This window comes from Microcebus murinus, chromosome X (genome assembly GCF_040939455.1).
Source record: "Microcebus murinus isolate Inina chromosome X, M.murinus_Inina_mat1.0, whole genome shotgun sequence".
Lineage (NCBI taxonomy): Eukaryota > Metazoa > Chordata > Mammalia > Primates > Cheirogaleidae > Microcebus > Microcebus murinus.
Window position 1 is genome coordinate 103,086,565 of NC_134136.1, and position 24,769 is coordinate 103,111,333.

Consider the following 24,769-nt stretch of genomic DNA (forward strand, 5'->3'; position numbering starts at 1 on the left):
CAATTTGGAGTAGCATTATATGTGTTTCTTGGATACTGGAAGAATGGGGCCCTGATTGACCAAAGCAGTGACTTTGATAAGACACACATATTGGCGTTTCATCCTTCTCATCATTTCCTGTTTTTCTGCTCCCATTTCCTTTCACCTAAGCCACAGGATCGCCTAACATGCATGCACCAACCTTGCCGTAGGCTCTGCTTTGGTAATTCTGTGCTTAATTTTTTGTGGAATTGCCATACCATTTTCCATAGTGGCTGCACCATTTTACATTGTCACCAGGAACATATAAAGATTAAAAATTCTGTACATCCTCACAAACATTTACTATTTTCTTTCTTTCTTTTTAAAATAATAGCCATCCTAATAGGTATAAAGCGATACCTCATTGTGGTTATGATTTTCATTTCCCTAATAATTAGTGATGTTGAACATCTCTTCGTGTGCTTATTGGCTATTTGTATTAATTTATCTTCTTTGGAAGGGTTTGGATCATAATCCCAAAAGACATAATCCGGCACACCATAATCCCAAATGTTGAAATCCCAAAAGATCAAAATCCCTAAAGTCTATATCCATAAAGTCTAAATCCTGAAAGTCTAAAATCCCTAATGTCTAAATTTCTAAAAATCACAATCACAGAAAATTAAAGTCCTGAACATTGGAATCATGAAAGCTGAATCCTAGGAAAGGGATTAGTGTGTTTCTGGTTGTATATAGGATATTTACATCATGTTAGTTACATCACATTAAACAGAACTAGTACCCTGTTATTGTCTTTATTTGCATTTGTTGGAAAATTCAGATGAGTGGATTTGCCATACAATAAGGCAATGATGAAAACTTCATTTTAAAAAATGCACCATTTGTCTGCATTGGCATTCCTTCCAGCTGATGAAATTCCTGGAGTTTTTAATGAATTAAAACAACATTTGCCTGAAAAAGCCAGTGAAGTTACTGACTTGTTTGAAAATAATTATCTGCATGGCAGGATAAGAAGACACTTATGCAATGGTGTTGCTGTTTGATCACCAGTATTGTTTCTGCCAAATTTGTGATCTGTATATGAGTACCTGTGGACTGGATTTCCAGGGAACCAAATCAACATAGAAGCACAGCATACAATACGGAAAAATTTAATAGGAAATGCTCGTGTTGGTGTATATCGAATCATAGAAGAATTTCAAAAAGAGCAGTGTCACATAGAAAATGAAGGAAATGTATTCTTTGAGAACAGTCATGCCCTAAATGATAAAACCAGCTAGTCACTGTGATGCAAGACTTCAAAATACAGTTAATTACTGTAAAAATCGCCCAGCTCTTACAGACTTCTTTCATACAATTGCTCTTAATCTATCCCTGTAATAAACCTTTTCATATGTTGAATTTTTTGCTGTTTTTTTTTTTTTACTTTTTTACCCACAATTTCAAATTGTCAGCATTACATTTTACAATTTTCTATGCTATGTATTTTATCTTCACATCATTTCCAATACTGGAGGTATAAATTATGGAGAGAGTTCAAATTCATTTTACACATTTTTTCAAACATTTTTATTTGTACAAATTTATGGAGTATATGTACAATGTTATATGCATAGATTGTGTAGTGGTCAGGTCAGGGCTCTTAGGGTGTATATCACCCAAGTAACGTACATTTTACCTTTAACTAATTTCTCATCATCCACCCCCTCCCACGGCCTCACTCTTTTGAGTCTCCATTGTCTATTATTTCACTCTCTATATCCATGTGCACATATATTTAGCCCTCAACTATAAGTGAGAACATATAATATGATATTTGACTTTCTGTGCCTGGCTTGTTTCACTTAAGATAATGACCTCCAGTTCCATCCATGTTGCTACAAAAGACATGATTTCATTCTTTTTTATGACTGAAGACTATACCATTGTGTAAATACACCACATTTTCTTTATCCATTCCTCTATTGATGGACACTTAGGTTGATTCCATATCTTTGCCATTGTGAAGAGTGCTGCAATAAACATACGAGTGCAGGTATGTTTTTGATAGATCCATTTATTTTCCTTTGTGTAGATACCTAGTAATTGGATTGCTGGATTGTATAGTAGTTCTATTTTTAGTTCTTTGAGAAATCTCCATACTGTTTTCCATAGAGGCTATGCTAATGTACATTACCACCAACAGTGTATGAGTTCCCTTTTCTCCACATCGTCACCAACATCTGTTATTTTTTGTCTTTTTAGTAGTAGCCATTCTGACTGAGGTAAAAGTATCTAGTTGTGGTTTTCATTTGCATTCATGTAATAATTAGTGATGTTGAGCATTTTTTATATACCTGTTTGTCATTTGCATGTCTTCTTTTGAAAAGTGTCTATTCATGTTTTTTGGCCACATTTAATGGGAATATTTGGAGGTTTTATTGTTGCTGTTGAGTTGTTTGAGTTCCTTGTATATTCTGGATAGTAGTTCCCTGTGAGATGACTAGTTTGCGATAATTTTCTCCCATTCTACAAGTTATCTGTTCATTCTGTTGATTATTTCTTAGCTGTGTAGAAGCTTTTTAGTTTAATCAAGTCCTATTTAATTATTTATTTAATTTTGTTGGCTATGCTTTTGAGGTCTTAGTCATAAATATTTTGCCTAGACCAATGTTCAGAAGAATTTTACCTAGGTTTTCTTATAGTATTTTGGTAGTTTCAGGTATTACATTTAAATCTTTAGTCCATTGTGAGTTGGTTTTTGTGTATAGTGAGAGATAGGAATCTATGTTCATTCTTCTGCATTTGGTTTTCCAATTTTCCCAGCACCATTTATTGAAAAAGTTGTCCTTTCCCCAATGTGTGTTCTTGTCAGCTTTATCAAAGATCAGTTGGCTATAAAAATGTGGCTTTATTTCTGGGTTCTGTATTCTGTTCCCTTGATGTTTCTATTTTTATACCAGTACCATGCTGTTTTGCCTTGTAGTATAATTTGAAGTCAGGTAACGTGATGCCTCCAGATTTTTTCTTTTTGCTTAGAATTGTTTTGGCTTTTTGAGCTCTCTTTTAGTTCAATATTAATTTTAGGATTTTTTTTTCTAATTCTGTGAAAAATGACCTTGGTATTTTTTTTTTATTTCGGCATATTATGTGGGTACAGATTTTAAGGTTTCAATAAATGCCCATTCCCCCTCCCCCCACAAGTCTGAGTTTCCAGCATGACCATCCCCCAGATGGTGCACATCTCACTCATTATGTATGTATATACCCGCCCCCTCCCTGCTGCCCAATACCCTATTACTGTAGTACCTATGTGTCCACTTAGGTGCTGCTCAGTTAATACCAGTTTGCTGGTGAGGATATGTGGTGCTTGTTTTTCCATTCTTGGGATACTTCACTTAGTAGTATGGGACCTTGGTATTTTTATAGGGATTGTGTTGAACCTTTAGATTGCTTTGGGAAATATGGTCATTTTAATGATATTAATTCTTCTGATCCATGAGCATGGGATGTTTTTTCATTTGTTTGTGTCATCTAAAATTTCTTTTATCAGTGTTTTACAGTTTTCCTTATAGAGATCTTTCACCTCCCTATTTAAATTTATTCCTAAATTATTATTATTTTTATTTTTGGCAAATTTGAATCCACAAAAGTGCATTATCACAATGTTGACTTTCTGTGTAAGCATTGTGTTTATATGTAAAAACATTGAAACTTTCTCAACAAATGAAGAGATGTCCTTTGTGCACATCCATATTTGTAAAGGTAAAATTTCTGAAGATCTTGGCTCTTTGGGTAAGTGCATATGTGGTGCACCCATGCCAGTTTCTGATCAATCTAGTCAAAAGACTTTGGTTGTTAGTCACAGCTTTTAAGATGACTGCTATTACAAAGTTAGGGACACACAATTACCAACCATAGTGAAATACATTTCCTCTTTTGACCTATTTCTTTATAAACAAAGTTCATCTGTGTATAACTGTTATACCCATGTGGCTATAGTTATTATACTAGAGAGTTTATATTTACAAAAATATGTATATTATTATTATTTCTTTTATTGTATAAAGTGGACTATGAAGTGTTCTGTTGGGTTTTTTTATGTTTCTCAAATCAATTATCTTTAAAAATGTAAATAATTATTTTTATAAAGAATTTTTAAATTATTTTTTCCAGAATTATATTTTTGGGATTTTGATTTTTCGGGATTGTGATTTTTAGGATTTTAGACTTTAGGGATTTTAATCCTTTCAGATTTCAACATTCAGGATAATGGAATTTGGGGTTGTATCTTTTGGGATTGTTACTGGCTCTCTCTTGGAGAAATATCTAAGTCTTTTGCTCATTTTTGATTGGGTTGATTTTTTTGTTGTTGTTGAGATATAGGAGTTCTTTATGTATATTGGATACCAATCCTTTATCTGATATGTGATTTCCAAATATTTTCTCCCATCTATGGGTTGTCTTTTTACTCTGTTGGCTAGTGTCCTTTGAAACACAAACATTTCAAATTTTGATGTGTCCAATTTATCCATTTTTTGGTTGTTGTTGCCTGGTTTTGGATGTCACCCAAGCTGGAGTGCAGTGGCACAATCACAGATTACTACAACCTCCAACACCTGGGGTTCAACTGATCCTCTTAACTTAGCCTCCCAAGTAGCTAGGACTACATGTGCATGCCACCATCCCTGGCTACTTTTTAAAAATGTTTTTATAGAGATAGAGTCTCATTATGTTGCCCAGGCTGGTCTTAAACTCCAGGACTCAAGGAATCCTCCCACCTTTGCCTCCCAAATTGCTGAGATTACAGATGTGAGCCACCATGTCTGGTCATTTTTGATGTCTTTGCTCAACATTTTATTCTCAGTATCTAGTTCATAGGAGGTGCTTGACAAATATTTATTAAATCAAAGACATAAAAATATAGAATGATACATAGGTAGAGCCATAGATATTTATACAATTGATTCTTGTTACTCACAGTAGTTATGTTCTATAAAGTCTCTGCAAACACTGGATTAGCAAATACTAAACAATTAATTACTCTTAGGTGAGTCCAGGACTAAGTTCTTGCAAGCCTCTGGTCAAAATATTTTTATCAACTGATCAATAAATAACCTTGTTTTATGTGTATTTCTATTTAAAGTCACCTTATTTAATATGCATTTTTATTTATCACCATTAAACTTATGACCAACAGAACTATAACTCCTATCTGAATAAAGATTACCTAATACACATATTTTCTTCATAAGGCCTATCATAGTCTTTCTGTACTTAGGAATACTAGACAGCACTTCAGCACTGTATTTGGGGGCCATTTTAAATAGCAAAATCACCCCAAAAACCACAAAATGCAAAAAAATATAGCACTAAATAGATCATGAAAAGGACACTTGTTTGGTATGAGAGCTGAGAGCTGAAACAAGGAGGCAAAGTATCACTTTGTTCAACCTCAGCTTGGAACATGGGTGACTCAAAATTTTACTGCTCTCGTTATGTCCACAAATGAAAACAAAAGGATCAAAGGAATTGATTTGGTGGCAACAAATAAAATTTAACAACTAGGCAAATTCGTAAATACAGTATCCATGAATAATAAAGACCAACTCTGTGTGTGTGTGTGTGTGTGTGTGTGTGTGTGTGTATATAGAGAGAGAGAGAAAGAGACATAGTCACATACATATAGATACATATTCATATATAGATAGATAGATAGATATCGATATAGCCATAGACATTATTATAGACACAGACACTAACACATACAGAAACAGACATCAATACACATATACATATAAGTACTTGCCAAATTGACGTTGACAATACATATACTGAGAGAAATGGTTAGTGACAAGATCTTTCGTACAATCTTAATGAATACAAATTACTACAAACATTAGAAAAGGCATGTGAGAAGTTCTATCAAAAATTTAAAAGTTCATATATTTCACCAAGTAATCCATTTTTAGAAATCTATCCTATAAAATAATCATAAAAGTGAGAAACTTTGTAAGTACAAGCATCTTCAAACTTGGCATTATTTATAATCATGAAAAATGAAAATAACCAAAACAGTCCTCTAGAGGAACTGGCTAAATACATTAAGGTCCATCCATACAATGAAATGTTGTGCAGCTGTTAAAATAAAATGATCTGCATGTGACAACATGGAAAGAGGCCCATAATATGTGTGAAATAGATAAAGGAAATTGCATTATGGTATGTAAATGTGAAATAACCTTGTTGAATCCAAACACATATGTTTATATATTATCTGTTTTGTGAGAATATGTATTTATTTTATGAATATAAGATACTTGAAATAATGTTAACAGTGGTTATTTCTCAGTCTTGTGCTGGCTTTTTGCTCTCAGATCCCTCCCTCACCTCTTTCTGGCCTTTTCTGCGTCACTAGGAACTACATTTCTCCCTGCCCCTTTCCTTTTATCTTCAGGGTAAGTACAGGTATTTGGAGGCAATGTTGGAAGACTAGAGGGTGGGAGGAGGAGAGAAGCCATGTTCTTTCTTCTCACTCTCTGCTTTGGGCTTTGTATCCATCAGTAGCAACAGCTCCTCTGCTCCATCTCTCTCTAGCCGAGTTTTTCCTTTGTGGCACCATTTTCCACCAGGCTGACCTATATAGTTTCACCTTCTACCATCAGCTCCTGGTGTTCAATAATGTTGCCTCTCTCTTTGTCCCTTCAGCCTAAGTGTGGCAATAGTTTCTGCTTCTGCTAATATCTAAATTGCCTTATGCACCTTCTTTGGATCTTCAGTTCATCAATTGCCTTTGTAAGTTCCTTTATGAAATCTCCTCTCTTTAAAATACTTAGTGTATTTGTCAATTACAAAACTAACTAATTTTAAAAGGAATAAATGAAATACCTAGAGTGGCCTCTCTTTTCTAATTGGACACAAGTAATTGGGTGGCAATGAGGGAAAATACTTTCAATATTGTTTGTTAGACAAAATAACACTATACTGGCAGTGGGGTTGAGAGAGAAATTTTTAAAATTTTCTACCGCTAAACAGAAATTTGAGGAAAATCTACTTTTTACAAAGTGTTCACACAAGAATAAAAGAATTCTATTTCAACCATGAACATTATGCAACAAATTACTGTAGTCCATGGTCATTTGCCATTTTTCTAGGGAAACAAACTTTCCCTAACATTCATTAATGTTTCTTAGTGTAGTTTCAATTCAAACTGGAAGCAAATCATTCTGGCTCTGTTTTGATCTGGGCCAATGCATTTTCATCATTTTCATATGACATATTTTTCTGTTCCCCAATTTGGTTTATTCACTAGCCTTTCAGAAAAGGCCTACTTATCTACCCCTAGAGTGCCATGCTAGATTGGCCAAGACTGAAATGACAGATAATGTCCGATGTGGGTAAAAGTATGGGAATTCATGGATTTAAATACTTTAATTTGGTGTCTTACAAGAATGTCTTTAGTTATTGCAACACTATAAATTCTTAGAAAGCAAGGATTATTTCTTGTTTTCTTTTGTAAACTCAGTTTATAGCACAATATCTAGGATAAAACCAGGTATTCAAAAAGATAGTGCCTTAATATTCTCTGTATTTCACTAAGATACCATTTTAGCCCTTGACCAGTAAAGGGATCACATTTACTCTCTGCTACCTTTAGGCATTAAATAAACACCTTCAATAGCAAAATGGATTGGAATGGGGATATGCCATCCATCACAACTTGAAATATGAAGACATCACTAGATTTTCAGGCCAAGCTTCTATTCAACCTGTTCTATGAAATATTGCTGACTATCTTGGCCAAAACTGATCTTTCTTCGGCCTGAATTATTTTTATGGAATTTGTCATAATATACTTTAAATAATTTATATGCATATTCTCTCCATTGCTGGATTAAGAATATTCCTGCCACTCAACAGACACTGGGAACTCCCAAGCCTAAACACCCTATTTACAAATATAATTTATTTGTTATATGTACGAAGGAAGGAATGAATGACTAAGAGAGACATGTGACATAGTCCAGACAAAATGAGTCCAAATCCTGAGGAGTAAAAGTTCTGTGATATTTAATTTAAACCTATGCAACATTTTTTAATCAGTAAAATATTTAATCATTTTGGTAGCATGTTTTTTCAAAATTGCATGAATTTTCACATCTTTGTAATGCTGTTAACTCTTTGAAAATATTTTTAGTATCATTATGAAAATGTCACAAAGTGAAAATTGTTATTGCCTCCCACACCTATAATTTCTAAACATGGTTAAAATTATAATAACAGGATTTTCACTGAATTTGGATTACAGTCTATAACAATTAAAACATCATTTTATCATAAAATGAATTTTATATCTGGAGTTGAATATTTTATAAGCATTTCCCTATGATATTATAATATATAATAGAAATAATGATAGTTTTAATATATTGTTTGTCATTTTATTTTTTTTTTTCGAGTAATTATTCCTTCACTATGTTTGTCATTTTAAAACATTTTATCTGATGGATCATTAACTAACATGGGTCATTAGCCTGGAAATAAGGAATACATCCTGGACATCATTTACCTAATTCTATCCTGGTATTTGACAAGATTTCTCATGTTATTTTTATGAGCAAGATGAAGAAATGTAGGCTGGATAAAAATACAGTTAAGTTAAATTTATTGTTATTGAACAACAATATCTAAAGAATATCAATTCCTGAATTGGTCATAATGAAGAGGGAACTCTGATGGTTTGTCCAGTCAACTCTTTTTAATCAATGGACTTGATGAATACATGGACATGTATTGGACCAATGCATGGTCCAATGCAAACCAATGCATATTAGTTTGCAGATTACGTAAAGTAAAATATATTTAAAGACAGCAATAGGTTTTTAAAGATTTTGATAATGTTTAAAATAATCATAAATCAAGATTTTTAAAAATTTAACTGTACATGAGGTATAACCATTTTGATATTTGGGAAAGGGATTTGACATTGCTTCCATTTCAATGTAAGGCAGTATGGAAAAGCTTCAGACAGTACCATGTCCAAATACCCATTTTCCACACACTGCTGCCTATGTGAACTTGTAAACTTTGGCAAGTGCTTAACTCCCTAAATAGTGTCTATGTAATGGGAAAAACAATGCCTGCTTCATGGGGCTTTTGGAAGAATGGAATAAGTAGTGTGCATAGCAAGAAATCATTGATTTACTGTAATTACTGCTGCAATATAAAAAAATAAATCTAAACACAACCACATGTATTTAGAGTCAAGTTCAAGGGAGCTGATATATGATGGCCTAAACACATCTGGAGACTCATGTCCAGTTCTAAACACCACATATCAAAAATAATCCTGGAGAACATCCAGAGAAAATCTAGAGAAATTCATTTATATAAAGAAATTTAAGGTAGATATTTTTGTCTGAGAGAAGAGCCTAAAGAGACATGATAGCTGTCTCCAAATATTTTGAAGTACTATATTGTGGAGGAAGTGATATTTTTAGTCACTGTTACTCCAAAATGCAGAAGAAAGACCAATGGTTACAAATTTTAGGAAAATAAATTTAAATTTATAATCTGAGGACCCCCCAACAATGACATCTCTTTTCCAGTGGAGCAGATGGCTTCCACAAAACCCCTGGACTGTAGACCAGTACAGGTCCGTAGCCTGCTAGGAAGGAGCCACACAGCAGGAGGTGAATGGCAGGTGAGAGAGCAAAGCTTCATCTGTATTTATAGCCGCTCCCCATGCTCACATTACTGCCTGAGCTCTGCCTTCTGTCAGATCGGCATTAGATTCTCACAAAATGAGAACCTTACTATAAACTGCCCTACTGTAAACTGTACCTGTGAGGGATCTAAGTTGCACACTCCTTATGAAAATCTAATGTCTGATGATCTGAGGTGGAGCTGAGGTGGAGATGCTATTGCTGGGGAGCGGCTGCAAATACAGATCACCATTAGCAGAGAGATTTGAGTGCACAGAGGCCACAATAAATCAATTGCTGGCAGACACATATCAAAACCCTATCAGTGAGTGGCAAGTGACAATTAACCTGCACGTGATGACAGGCTTTATAGTGACAAGTGAGCATCTTACTTCAATTATAAAGCTGCATCTGGTGTAGGTTTTATAGTGGCAAGTGAACTGATGTACTTCAGTTGTACAACTGCATCTGGTGGCAGGCTTTAAGTCAGAATCTGACACTTATTTTAGTCTGCACGTGGCTCACCCATTATTTTATTTATCACTTCTATCCACTCCTCTTTCCTCGCACTGTGCTCTTGTCTCAGTCACAGTTTTCGTAAGTGCACAAGCTAACCCTAGCAAAAACGAGCAAAAAAACAAATGTCGCTGGAGAGCTTCTTTGAAAAGGGGGAAAGACTTAATGATGAGATATCAGAAGATTCTAAGACTGCCAACAAAATGAAAGCTGCATTTAAAAGAAAATATCAAGAGTCCTACTTAAATTATGGTATCATTGCTACAGGTGATTCACATTCTCCAAGCCTGCTTTATATAATATGTGGCAACTAGCTGTCCAACAAAGCTGTGATACCTTCAAAACTGCCTCACCACATTGAGACCAATCGCCCTACATTAAAAGACAAGCCTTTGCCATCCTTCAAAGTGAGGTATTACAAGGATGAAATAACGTGCATCACATGGACTCACCATCAAACTGGTACTAACTGGCCAACACTAAGGTGTTCACATGGTACTAATACTCATGGTGTGCCAGTCAAGGGGTGGGTGTCGGGAGATAAACGTACAACTAATGGAAGCAGAACGCACTGTATGGAGGAGCAACAAGCTTGCAGCCCTGGCTTGGGTGGGGCAAATGCATTACATGTAACCAAAATGTTTGTACTCCCATAATATCCTGAATAAAAAAGAAAGACCAGCCTTTGAATTTGTCAAAAGAAATAAAATACATGAACACAAAAAACAGAAGCAATTATTGAAGACCATCACTTCATCATTCTTAGTGGCTAACCACATTGCTAAAGCTAAGAAGCCCTTTACCATTGGTGAAAAGTTAATCCTTTCCACTGCTGATGACATTTGCCATGTACTTGTAGTTGCAGCACAAAAGGTGGCACATGTTTCTCTTTCAGCCAGCACCACAATTAGACAAGTTGATGAAATAGCAGAGAATATTGAGGCACAATTGTTAAAGAGGATTAATGAGTCACCATGGTATGCAATCCAGGTTGACAAGTCTACCGATGTTGACAACAAGGATACAATGCTTGTTTTTCTGAGATATATTTTTCAGGAGGATGTGCGTGAGCATATATTATGTGCACTTTTGTTGTCAACCAATACCACAGTTACAGAATTATTCATCTTTGAATGATTACATATCAGGAAAGCTGAATTGGTCATGTGTCAGTACATGCACAGAGTGGCTGCCATGACTGGACAGCTTTCTGGTTTCACTACTTGGGTCAAGGAGGTCTTATCTCAATGTGAGTCTACGAAGAGTGTCATCTATAGAGAAATGCTGGCTAGCCAAAAAATATCATCTAAACAAAACAATGCTTTGCAGGATGCAATTAAAATTATCAGCCACATTAAAGTACAGTCCCTTAACTCACATGTGTTCATGCAGATGCAGCTTTATGAGAAGATGGATGCAGAGCACACATTTCTTCACTTATACACAGAAGTGAGATGGCTTTCTAGAGGTAGATCACTGGCCAGACTTTTCAATTTAGGAGAGCCGCTGCAGAGATTTCTTTTAGAAAAAACAGTCACCACTGGCAGCACATTTCAGTGACACAGAATAGGTCACAAAACTTGCTTACTTATGTGACATATTCAACCTGCTCAACAAACTCAATCTGTCACTTCAGGGAAGAATGACAACTGTGTTCAAGCCTGCAGATAAAGTGGCTACACTCAAAGCCAAACTGGAATTATGAGTGCGATGAGTAAACATTGGGATTTTTGACATGTTTCAAACATTAGCAGAGATTTTGAAAGAGATTGAGCCAGGGCCTTCTTCCTCCCAGCTGGTGATCACCTATCTCAGCTTTCAAAAGAGTTCGGGCATTACTTCCTATCCACAGAAGAGCCCCAAACTGGGAAGGAATGGATCCTCAACCCATTTGGGAATAAGCCAGATGAATCGACTTTGTCTGGGCTACAAGAGATCAGGTGCTTGAGATCCCAAATGATGATGGCCTTAAAGGTATGTTTGAGATAACTTCAACTCTCAATACATTCTGGATTGAAGTCAAGGCATAATATCCTGAGATTGCCACAAAAGCACTGAAAAACCTGCTTCCATTTCTAATATCCTATTTTTGTGAAGCAGGGCTTTCTATAGTGACAGAAACCAAAATGAGATTATGGAGTAGAGAGGACATAAGCAGCACTCTTTGGGTGTCACTGTCTCCCATCACCCCCAGATGGGACCGTCTAGTTGGAGGAAAACAAGCTCAGGCATCCCACTGATTCTGCATTATGGTGAGTTGTATAATTATTTCATTATATATTACAATTTAATAATAATAGAAATAAAATGCACAATAAATGTCATGCACTTGAATCATCCAGAAACTATTCCACCCTGTCCCTGGTCCATGGAAAAATTGTCTTCCATGAAACCAGTTCCTAGTGCCAAAAAGGTTGGGGACCAACTCTGTAAGTCATGTATTATCATTCCTGTCCCCATTTCTTACATAACAGACTATATTTTATTTGTCCCAAATCACACTGATAATAAATTCCAGGTCCATATCCTCAGAGTCCAAAATGTGTATTTATTTCAGGTTATAAATTTGTCTTAGAGATTCATAAGCTGGGTGTGAGTTTATGACAAAAAGACAGCTACAGTATCTTAAAAATCATGCATTAATCATCAATATAGTTAAGTTTTCAGGCCACATCCAGTCTGATTCCATTTTAATCCACAAACAATTCTCCCTTTATGTATACTATATACCTGGCATGGAAATTCATTATTTCCTTTGATTTGTACAACAATATTGTGAGGCAATAAAGCAGGTATATTTCGTGCTGGATGTGTAAGGGAACCAAAATTGTGAGAAGCTAAATGATTTGACCAAGGTTAGAGAGCTAGATAATGACAAAGACAGAGACAGAAACTGGGGCTTCTGATTGAACATATTGTGCTTTCCACTACACCAGGCATCATGAAATTAATTAAAGATGTCCATAATGGACTAGGATGTGTGGGTACAGATGATTGTTGAAAAACTATGAAATAACCAACACCCTCACCGATAATTATTTTTGTCAATACTACTTTATATGCAATATATTTGACATAATTCCAAATTTATAAAACTGGGAGATAATATTTCAATTAAATAGAAATCTATATAAATGTTTCTTTAAAGTTTATTAGATAACACAATGTATCTTAATAACATATTCAGTATTTCATATCTCTTGTAGTCAAGCAAGGCTTCCTAATTTATGACCCAAATTCCTGCTGCTCCAGTTTCCACCACGTTCCCTCATGTCTTGCCCTCTATGGAAAAAGAAACAAACACAAAAGCTTCTTGTACGTTTCCTTTCATCTATATAATCATGACTAAATTATTGAAAGAAAGCTTCACTATGCTAAATCTTGCTTTCATATTCTGACATTGTCACCTATTCTGCTTAGATCTCTCTTTATAATAAAAATACCTTTATTTACTCCATTCTTGCATTACCTGAAAGACAAGGTCATTTGAAACAAATTTTTAATTACTTATGTACCTTCTTTTCTCAAGAATATCACAAACTGATAATCATATTGAAATAACTTCAGCTTCCCTGTGTGATTGTAAATATTTAAGTAATGTGTATTTAGTAAGACCTTTTATTAAAACTGAAAACTACAGAGTCAACCTTCAGTTCCTGTAGTCTCAACTCCAGATGCCCAAAAGAAACTTTCAAGACCCACTTTTCAATTATTATAGCTGTGTAACGAATTACCCCAAAGCGTGATGGGGTACAACAACCATTAATTATGCATAAGGATTCTATGGGTCAGGAATTTGGATAGGGTACAAGATGGAAAGCTTGTCTCTACTCTACAATATTGAGCTGTAAGATCCAAAAGTTGGAGGCTGGTTTCATTTGAAGGCTCACTTGCTCAGATGTTTAGTGTTTGATGCTGTTGGCTGGGAGCCTTGAAAGCCCTCCATATATTAGCTGTCCCATGGTCTATCCACATGAGCCAGTTTGGGCTTTCTCACAGCATGGAAGCTGGGACCCAAGGGCAAACATCCCAAGAGTGAGATAACCATGGTAAACTGTAATATTTTCTGACCTAGCCTTGGAAGTCACACATTGTTACACTCTAATGATGGCAGCAGTCACAAGCTCCTGGCCAGATTCCAAGAGAGGAAATACCTACTTTTTCACTTCTGCAGTCACAAGGTAAGAAGTTAATAAGGAAAATATGTATATATAAGTGAAGCCATATTTGGAACATTTCATCCACCATGATAAACTCACTGGCCATACATTTCACATCTTTCCGACATGCAATAAACATTCATATTTAGCACAAAGATGTCCCATTATAGTAACAGAGCCAGGATCAAGGTCTGAAATCTCATCATCCAGATCAGGTCCAGGTGTGGCTGAAGGTCTTCAAGTGTGGTTCCTTGAGTCCAGATCCTCTAGAACATTCTCTCAGTTCAAGAACCTTTACACTAAAAACAAGTTATCTTCCCCCTATATACCCAATACACAATGGTTAAACAAGTATAGGGTAACCACTATGGACCCTTCAGTTCAAAAACTGGAGATACTGGAGGCACACAAGAGTAACTGGAATCAGTAGTCTATAGCAACTTTGAAATCCAGCCAGGCACCTGTTACTAATTCTTTGATTAGGGCTCAGTTTTACTGCCTGGGTATGATTCTTGGCTCCACTCCCTGGGTTCTTAGTCCCACCATTTGAGTCATCCTTTCTTTTCTATAGAAAAGGACCCTGTGTTTGCAGCTTGGTAGTTATTGCAGCTTGATTCCTACATGCAGATATTAAGGGATCAAATGGCTTCTTTTCATTTTGTACTTCCTCCATCCCTTTCAGTACAAGGTGATATAATTCTTTTAAAGTCATCATGGATGCTTATGAATAAATTTATGATCTATTCCAATAAAAGCCACACCCATAAATCTCTACTAGATAAGCCCTTCTCTACTTTGGATAGAAACAATGCCTGAAAGATTCTTAGACTATTAGTTCTATTGTTTATCAGAGAGACTGAATATTCCCCTCACTTTTTCTTGAGATCTCACTGGCAGCCTCCTTCAGGGCCATCACGTTTCTGTTAGCAATTTCTTCAAGGCCCTTCCAAACGTCTGCCTGTCTCCCTGTCCCAAATCCAGTGCCATATTTTAGGTTTTCATTATAGCAGCTCCCCACCTCCAGGTTACAAGCACCATTGCAATTATTTAATGGTACAGTACAGATAACCTCAAAATTTAGTGGCATAAAATAGCCATTTATTATGCTGATGGATTCAGCAGGTCAAGAATTTGGTTCAGGCTCTCATGGATATTTCTTTCTAAGGATTCTATGCTTGGATATTTGACACTTCAAACCTCATGTTGAAATGTGATGCCCAGTGTTGGAGGTGAGGCGTGGGGTGGGGGGGATGGTGTTTGGACCGTGATAGTAGATCCCTCATTAATGGCTTAGTGCCATGGGAATGAGTGAGTTCTCACTTTCAGTTCCTGTAAGAAATGGTTGTTAAAAAGAACCTGGCACACACCTCTCTCTCTCCCTCTCCCTTTCTCTCTCTCTCTCTCTCTCTTTCTCTCTCTCTCTCTTGCTCTCGCTCTCTCGCTCTTTCTCTCTCTCCCCCTTTCTCTCTCTCCCCCCTACCATATGATCTGCACAGGCAGACTCCTATTCTCCTTCTGCCTTGAGGGGAAGTAGCCTGAGGCCCTCATCAGAAGCAGATGCTGGCACCATGCTTCTTGTACAGCCTACAGAACTGTGAGTCAAATAAACCTCTTTTCTTTATAAATTGCCTAGCTTCAGGTATTCCTTTATAGCAAGAGAAACTAACTAAGACACAGGGTTTCTAATATGATTGCAGTTAGATATTGGCTGGGACTGCAGTCTCCTGAAAGCTCTTCTGAAACTGGATGGGCCACTTCTAAGATATCTCATTCACATTACTGGCAATTTGGCAGTAGTTAAAAGAGCCTAGTTCTCTACATGGGTCTGCTTGGGTGTTACCATAGGATGGAAGCTGGCTTTCACTAGAGCCAGGGATACAAGAGGCCAAATCAGAAGCTACAATTATTATTATTATCTAGCCCATCTTCCATATTCTACTGGACATACTAAAACTGCCTTAATTTAGTGTGGGAGGGTACCACACAAAGGCCTGAATACCCAAAAGTCTCCTCTTGAAGTTTGGCTACCACAAATTAAAAGCGACAAATAAATATTAGATGTGATCCTCCACACCCTCTAGTATACTCAGACATATCTTTGGATTATTTGCATCAGTCAATATGCTGTCTCCCTTCCTCCCTCCCTACCCCACCTCCCCTGGGCCCGCTTTACTAGCTCATAATCCTATACCATTTACCTGTCTTCTTATGTCTGCTCAAACATCTTATCTTACAAGTAATATTAATACGTACCTGGAACTGAGAATGATTGTTCTGAACCAGTGCTTCTCAAATACAAATCACTCAAGTATCTAGTTAAATTGTAGATTCTAATTCAGTAGGTCTGTGTCAAGGCTGAGATTCTCCAGTTCTAAAAAGCACCCAGGTGATAATACTGTTGCTTGTCACAGACCACATCGTGTTATTAGGCTCTAGAGATCAATGGTTCTCTACCTTTGCTGCTTATTGGAATCACTTAGGGAAGTTTAAAAAATACAGATATCTGGAGTCCCATCTCTAGAGATCCTAATATAATTGTTCTATAGTAAATTTCAGGCATCAGGATTTCATAAATCTCCCCAGATGATTGTAGTGTGGAAGCAAGTCTGAAAAACACTACTCCAGACTAAAACTAGGTCAGAAATTACAGAAGAATGATGGTCAATAAGTGTTCCTAGAAACCAAGAGCTCATTGTGATGATGTGTCCTCAAAGGGTGAAAATCTCTACCCAGGAAGACTGTTCACATTCCTGGGAAAACAATAGAGCTGAGTCATTAGAATATAATTGCTGTTCTAGTCAGCATTCTTTCATGCCTTGCCTGGTCAGTATCCGGTGCTTTGCCAGAGGACATCATGATTACTTTTATTTTAAGGCTTTGTCTGGTCTGTCTCTATTCACCCTGAATGAAAACATACTCCCCGCCCCCAAAATAAGTTCTCAGAATACCTAAAACCAAGAAAAGGCAATAGGATTTAGAAGATCTGCAATAGAAAGGGTCAAACTTAACAAGCACAAGATTCCCTGAACTGGTTATTTGTCTTGGTCCATTTGTGCTACTATAATACACCTCAAACTGGATAATTTATTATAGATTTATATCTCACAGTTGTGGAGGCTAGGAAATCTAAGATCAAGGGGTTGGCAGGTTCAGTGTCTGGTGAGGGGTCCTTTCTCTCCTGGCACATTGTTGCTGCATGTTCCAGAGAGGATCACCCCTGTATCCTTACATGGCAAAAGAGTGGAAGAGCAAAAAGGAACCTAAGCTAGTTCCCTCTAGCCCTTTAATAAGGCACTAATCCATTCATGAAAGTGGAGCCATCATGACTTAAACATTTCCCAAAAAGGTCCCTCCTCTTAATACCACCACAATGCACAGTGGGGATTAAGTTTCAACATGAATGTTGGAGGGGACATCTTCATTCAAACTGTAGCACTTGCCATATACCTAAATCATACTATGCTAATAGTTTTATATGCATTATCTCATTTATTCCTCACTAAATCACTTTAAGATATAAGTTATACTATTTTACTGATGAGAAAACTGAAATTCAGTTAGGTTTACTAAGAATACCAAATCAGACCCCTCGAAAGTGGTAAAAAATCTCTATTGCTACTTGATTTCAGAGTCTAGTTTCTTAACCTGTATGTTATAATGTGTTCCCAATATTTAAGTAAATATTTGTTTGATAGCTGTAAGTAGAGATGGACACATTTCATATCCTACATGAAAACTATGGAAACTTTGATAGAATATCATGTTGATTCACAAGAAACTAAGATAATTTTCAAGGTTCTATCTTGGAAGTTGTGCAAATGTTGCTTTTTGTTAAATCAAATCCAAGCTTTTAGGGGAAGTTCAAGCTAGTGGGAGAAAGGGAAGAGAATGTTTTGCATTTGTCATGCCTTGAGTTTGAGGCTCTGACTTCTCATATGCAGTTGAAGTTGTCTAGCAGTCACTAGCACACTTAGAACCAGATCTCAGAAGTGAATTATGAGAGTAATTGGCTTATATATCATGGCTGAAAAGATATGGATGAATATCCTGTGAGAATCTACCTGGCCTGAAAGACAAAGTGATCCACAGACAAATTACAAACTACATCTTCCAAACATAAAGTCAGACTGGAGAAAAAGGAATCATAAAAACAACAACATGATTTAAAGGAAAACCAGGGTGTGGTGATATGGAAGCAGAGAGTGTATATGTGCTCAAATTTGGTACCATGTTCAAGTAAAGGAAAGAGAAAAGTTTACTTTTGTAGAGGGAGTTTGCAATGGAAACGTGGGAGCCCCAAATATTAAAAGCACCCCACAAATCTATATCTGGGCCCCTAGAGATCTGTACTCTCCTCCCAGATTTGAGCAAGACCATATTACAGACCAGGAAACAAACACAGAAATGGAACAGTTTGCACACATTCACACATCTAGGACTCAGGAAAGTGTGGCTATGAATTCAGATCTGCCTCATCTAAAACATTTGTTCTTTTTTGTAGCTTGTTTTAATTGAGATAAAATTTATGTAATGAGAAATTTATCATTTTAACTAGTTTTTTTTTCTTTATTCATTTTTACTATTGTTTAATTGACAGACAAAATTATATGTTTTATCATGTATAATATGTTGCTTTGGAGTATGTATATACTGTGGAATGACCAAATATAGCTAATTAACTATTTACTACCTCATATAGTCATCATTTTCATCAAGACTTTCCATCCATTCCCTAGCATTTTTTAAGACTTCAATGTACTGTTAACTATAGTCACTATGTTGCACAATAGATTGCTTAAACTTATTTCCTCTAACTGAAATTTTGTATCCTTTGATCAACATCTCTTCCAACAGCACCCCCCCCACACCCAGAGTCAGGCCTCTGGTAACCATCATACTACTCTCTACTTCTATGAAATCAACTTTTTTAGGTTACACATATGAGTAAAACATGTGGTATTTGTTTTTCTGTGCCTGGCTTATTTCCCTTAACATAATGTCCTCCAGGTACATCTATGCTGTAGCATCTATGATGCTATCCTATCCTACGACATGATTCCTTTCTTTTTTAAGGATGTATAATATTCCATTGCACATATGTTTATATATTATATTTTCTTTATCTGTTCATCTGTGGATGAATGCTTAGGTTAATTTCATATATTGGCTATTATAAATAATGCTGCAACGAACATGAAGATACAGACATCTCTTTGAGTTACTGATTTCATTTCTTCTGGATGTATACCTACTAGTGATATTGCTGAATCATATGGAAATTCTATTTTTAATTTTTTTTTTTTTTTTTGAGACAGAGTCTCGCTTTGTTGCCCAGGCTAGAGTGAGTGCCGTGGCGTCAGCCTAGCTCACAGCAACCTCAAACTCCTGGGCTGGAGTGATCCTTCTGTCTCAGCCTCCCGGGTAGCTGGGACTACAGGCATGCGCCACCATGCCCGGCTAATTTTTTATATATATATCAGTTGGCCAATTAATTTCTTTCTATTTATAGTAGAGACGGGGGTCTCGCTCTTGCTCAGGCTGGTTTTGAACTCCTGACCTTGAGCAATCCGCCCGCCTCAGCCTCCCAAGAGCTAGGATTACAGGCGTGAGCCACAGCGCCCGGCCTAATTTTTTTTTTTTTTTTTTTTGAGACAAATTCTCTCTTTGTTGCCCAGGCTAGAGTGAGTGCCATGGCGTCAGCCTAGCTCACAGCAACCTCAAACTCCTGGGCTCAAGCAATCCTTCTGCCTCAGCCTCCCGAGTAGCTGGGACTACAGGCATGCACCACCATGCCCGGCTAATTTTATATATATATGTATATATATTAGTTGGCCAATTAATTTCTTTCTATTTATAGTAGAGACGGGGTCTTGCTCTTGCTCAGGCTGGTTTCTAACTCCTGACCTCGAGCAATCCGCCCGCCTCGGCCTCCCAGAGTGCTAGGATTACAGGCTTGAGCCACTGCGCCCGGCCTATTTTTAATTTTTTGAGGAACCTGCATACAGTTTCACATAATGGCTATACTAATTTATATTCCCACCAACAGTGTGCAAGTGTTCTCTTTTTTTCATGTCCTTACCAATCTTTGTTATCATTTGTCTTTTTGATAGCCATTCTAACTGGGATAAGAAGCTATCTCATTGTGGTTTTCATTTGGATTTCCCTGATGATTAGTGCTATTGGGCATTTTTTATATACCTCTTGACCATTTGTATGTATTCTTTTGAGAAATGTCTATTTTTAAGTCCTTTGCCCATTTTTCAGATTATTTATTTTCTTGCTATTGAGTTGAGTGCCTTATATATTTTGTATATTAACCATTTATCAGAAATATAGTTTGAAAATATGTTTTCCCATTCTGTAAGTTTTCTCTTCACTCTATTATTGTTTTACTTGCTGTGCAGAAACTTTTTAGTTTGATACAATTCCATTTGTCAATTTTTTATTTTGTTGCCTGTGCATTTAGGGTCATATAAAAAAAAATCATTGCTCAGGCCAATATCATGGAGCTTTCCCCCTATTTTTTCTTCTAGTATTTTAATACTTTGGGGCTTATATTTAAGTATTTGATTTATTTTGAGTTGGTTTTTATATATGGTGTGAGGTAAGGGTCTAATGCCTTTCTTCTAGATGTGGACATTCAGTTTTCTCAGCACCATTTATTGAAGAGACTATCCTTTCCCCATTGTGTGTTCTTGGCACCTTTGTCAAAAATCAATTGGATATAAATGTGTGAATTTATTTCTGGGCTCTCTATCTTGTTCCATTGATCTTTTTGTCTATTTTTATTCCAGTACTATGCTGTTTTGGCTTTGATAGCTTTGTAGTAAGTATATTTTGAAATCAGGTTGTGTGATGCCTCCATTTTTTTTCCTTTTGCTTAAGATTGCTTTAGGTATTCTGAGTCTTTGTGGCTCTGTATGGATTTTTGAAATTTTTTTCTTTTCCTGTGAACAATATCATTAGTATTTTGATAGGGATTGTATTGAATCTGTAGATCATTTTGGGTAGTATGGACATTTTAACAATATGATTTCTTCCAACCCATGAACATGGGATATCTTTCTATTTATTTGTATCTTCTTTAATTTATTTCATCAGTGTTTTATAGTTTTCAGTGTAAAGATCTTTTACTTCCTTGATTAAGTTTATTCCTAAGTATTATATTATAGTTATTGTAAGTGGGATTGTTTTCTTGATTTCTTATTCAGATCATTCACTGTCACTTTATAGAAATCTACTGATTTTTGTATGGCGATTTTGTATCCTACAGCTTTACTGTAATTTTGGTAGTACCAATAGGTTTTTGGTGGAGTCTTTAGGATGTTTTATATATAATATCATGTCATCTGTGACAATTTACCATCTTTCTTTTTGATTTGGATGCCTTTTATTTTTCTCTTGCCTAATTGTTCTGGGTAGGTCTTCCAGCACTGTTTTAAATAGAAGTTGTTAGAGTGGGCATCTTTGTCTTGTTCTTGATCTTAGAAAAAAAGTTTTCAACTTTGCCTTGTGTAGTATGATTTTAGCTGTGGGTTTCTTATACATGGCCTTGATTATGTTGTTTTACATTTCTTCTTTATCTAATTTTTGAGAGTGTTTATCATGAGAGGATGTTGAATTGTCAAATGCTTTTTCTACATTTATTGAAATGATTATATGGCTTCTGTCTATTCTGTTAAGGTGATGATATATCATATATGTTGATTTGCATATGTTGAATCATCCTTGCATTTCTGGTATGAATCCCACTTGATCATGGTGAATAATCTTTTTAATGTGCTGTTAAATTCAGTTTGCTAATGTTTTACAGAGGATTGTTCCATCTATGTTAGGGATATTGGCCTGTAGTTTTTTTTTGTTTGTTTGTTTGTTTTTTTATATATATAGTTTTCTTGTCTGGCTTTGGTATCAAAATAATGCTGCCTCATAAAATGAGTTTGAAAGCATTCCTTCCTCTTCAAACTTTTGAAAGAATTTGAGAATAATTGGCATTAGTTCTTTAAATGTTTTCTAGAAGTCAGCAGTGAACCATCAGGTTCTGGAATTTTCTTTGATAGAAGACTTTTTATTACTGATTCAATTTTCTTACTTGTTATTGGTCTGTTCAGATTTTCTATTCTTTCATAATTCAATCTTGGTAGGTTGTATGTGTCAAGGAATTTATCCATTTCTTCTAGGTTATCCAATTTGTTAGCATATAATTGCCCATAATAGTCTCTTATTATTTTTTGTATTTCTGTTGTATCACTTATAATATCTCCTTTTTCATTAATGATTTATTTTTTTGCTAGGGGGAGGGGCAGCAGGGGACAGAGGATGAATGGAGAGGTCAGGAGAAACAAGGTAAGTGCAAGAAAGATCCACTGGATCACCAGTATGGCCAGCCCACTGCCAGGTTGAATCCTCCAAGCAGGCAGACTGCATTGACCCCAACCCTTTACCTCTTAATGGTTTCACACACTGTTGAACTTTCTACAAAGTTATTTCCAACTTTCCCTTGAGGTACTTGTTAACTGTTGATCAGGTATTGGTATTTAGCCTTTGATGGAGTTTACCATTAGCTTTGGGCTGCATTCCCAAACAACTCAACTCTGGGAAGACCTGCCTGTTGTGTCTGGGCACTACTGGCCTCACACCATCCACAGGCTGGGCCTCAATCAAAAGAACTTGGGCCTGTCATAAACAGTACCAGGGAGTGGGTCGTCTGTACAGTTTCTGATTTTATTTGTTTGAGTCTTCACTCTTCTTTTCATAGTCTACCAGTAGTTTGTTGATTTTGTTTATTTTCTCATAAAACTAACTCTTAGTTTTGTTGATCTTTTCTATTGTTTTTCTAATCTCTATTTTATTTATTTCTAGTCTGATCTTCATTGTTTCCTTCTTTCTACTAACTTTGAGCTTAGTTTATTCTTGTTTTTCTAGTTCCTTGAGATGCAAAAATAAGTTGTTTATTAGACATCTTTCTCCTTTTTCAGTGTAGGCAATTATTGCTATAAAATTCCCTCTTAAAACTGCTTTTCCTGTGTCCCATAGGTTTTGGTGTTTTGTATATCCATGCTTGTCTCAAGAAATTCTTTTAATTTCCCTCTTAATTTCTTCATTGACCTGTTGGTTGTTCAGGAGCATACTGTTTAATTTCCATGTACTTGTAAATTTTCTGAAGTTCCTCTTGTCACTAATTTACAGTTTTATAACACTGTGGTCAGACAGAAATACTTGATATGATTTCAATATTTTTAAATCTGTTAGAACTTGCTTTATGGCCTAACCCATGATCTATCTTGGAGAATGTTTTGTGTGAAGTTGAGAAAATGTGCATTTTAACTATTTTAAATTGCATAATTAAGTGCGTTTTAGTATATTCACAATGTTTGGCAACTCTCACCATTATCTAACTGCAGAGCTTTTTATTACCTCCAAGTGAAATCCCCTACTGGTTAAATTGTCACTTCCCATTAATGCTTCCCCAATTCTCTAACAAACACTAATCTATTGTTTGTTTCTATGGGTTTGCCTATTCTGGATATTTCATATAAATGGGTTTATACAATATGTGCCCTTTTATGTCTGGCTTCTTCCACTTAGCAAAATGTTTTTGAGGTTTATCCATTTTTTAGTATGTATCAATACTTATGGCTGAAGCACAGAAAGACAAATTTTGCATGTTCTTACTTATATGTGGGAACTAAATATTAAAAACAATTGATCCCATGGGGACAGAGAGTAGAACTAACTAACTATATTACAGAGAGTAGAACTAACTATATTAGAGAGCAGAACTATATTAGAGAGTAGAACTAACTATATTACAGAGAGTAGAACTAACTAACTATATTTCTGCACCCATTAACCATCCTCACTTTATCCCCCACTCCCCCTCTGATAGCCATAGAGATATAGTTATATAGTTAGTTAGTTAGATAGAATGAACAATATTTGATAACATGAGATAGTGAATATAATCAACCACAAATTAGGGTATACTTTAAAATAACTAAAAGAGTGGAATTGGAATGCTCCCAACAAAAAGAAATGATAAATTCCAAAGTGAGGGATACTCCAATTACCCTGATTTGATTAATTCACATTGTATCGAAATATCACATGTACCCTATAAAGATATACAACCATTATATACCCATAATAATCAAAAAGAAAAAAATACATATGGCTAGATAATATTACATTGCATGGATACATAACAGTTTGTTTATTCATTCATCTGTTGATGAACATTTGGGTAGTTTCCTTTTTTGGCTATTATGAATAATGTTGCCATGAACATTCATGTACATATTTTTATTTAAACGTTTGTTTCTGATTCTCTTGGTTATATGCCTAGAGGTTGAAATCTTGGGTCATATGGTAGCTCCTTGTGGGAGAACTGGAATGCTTTACAAAGTGGTTGCTTTATTTTGTAATCCC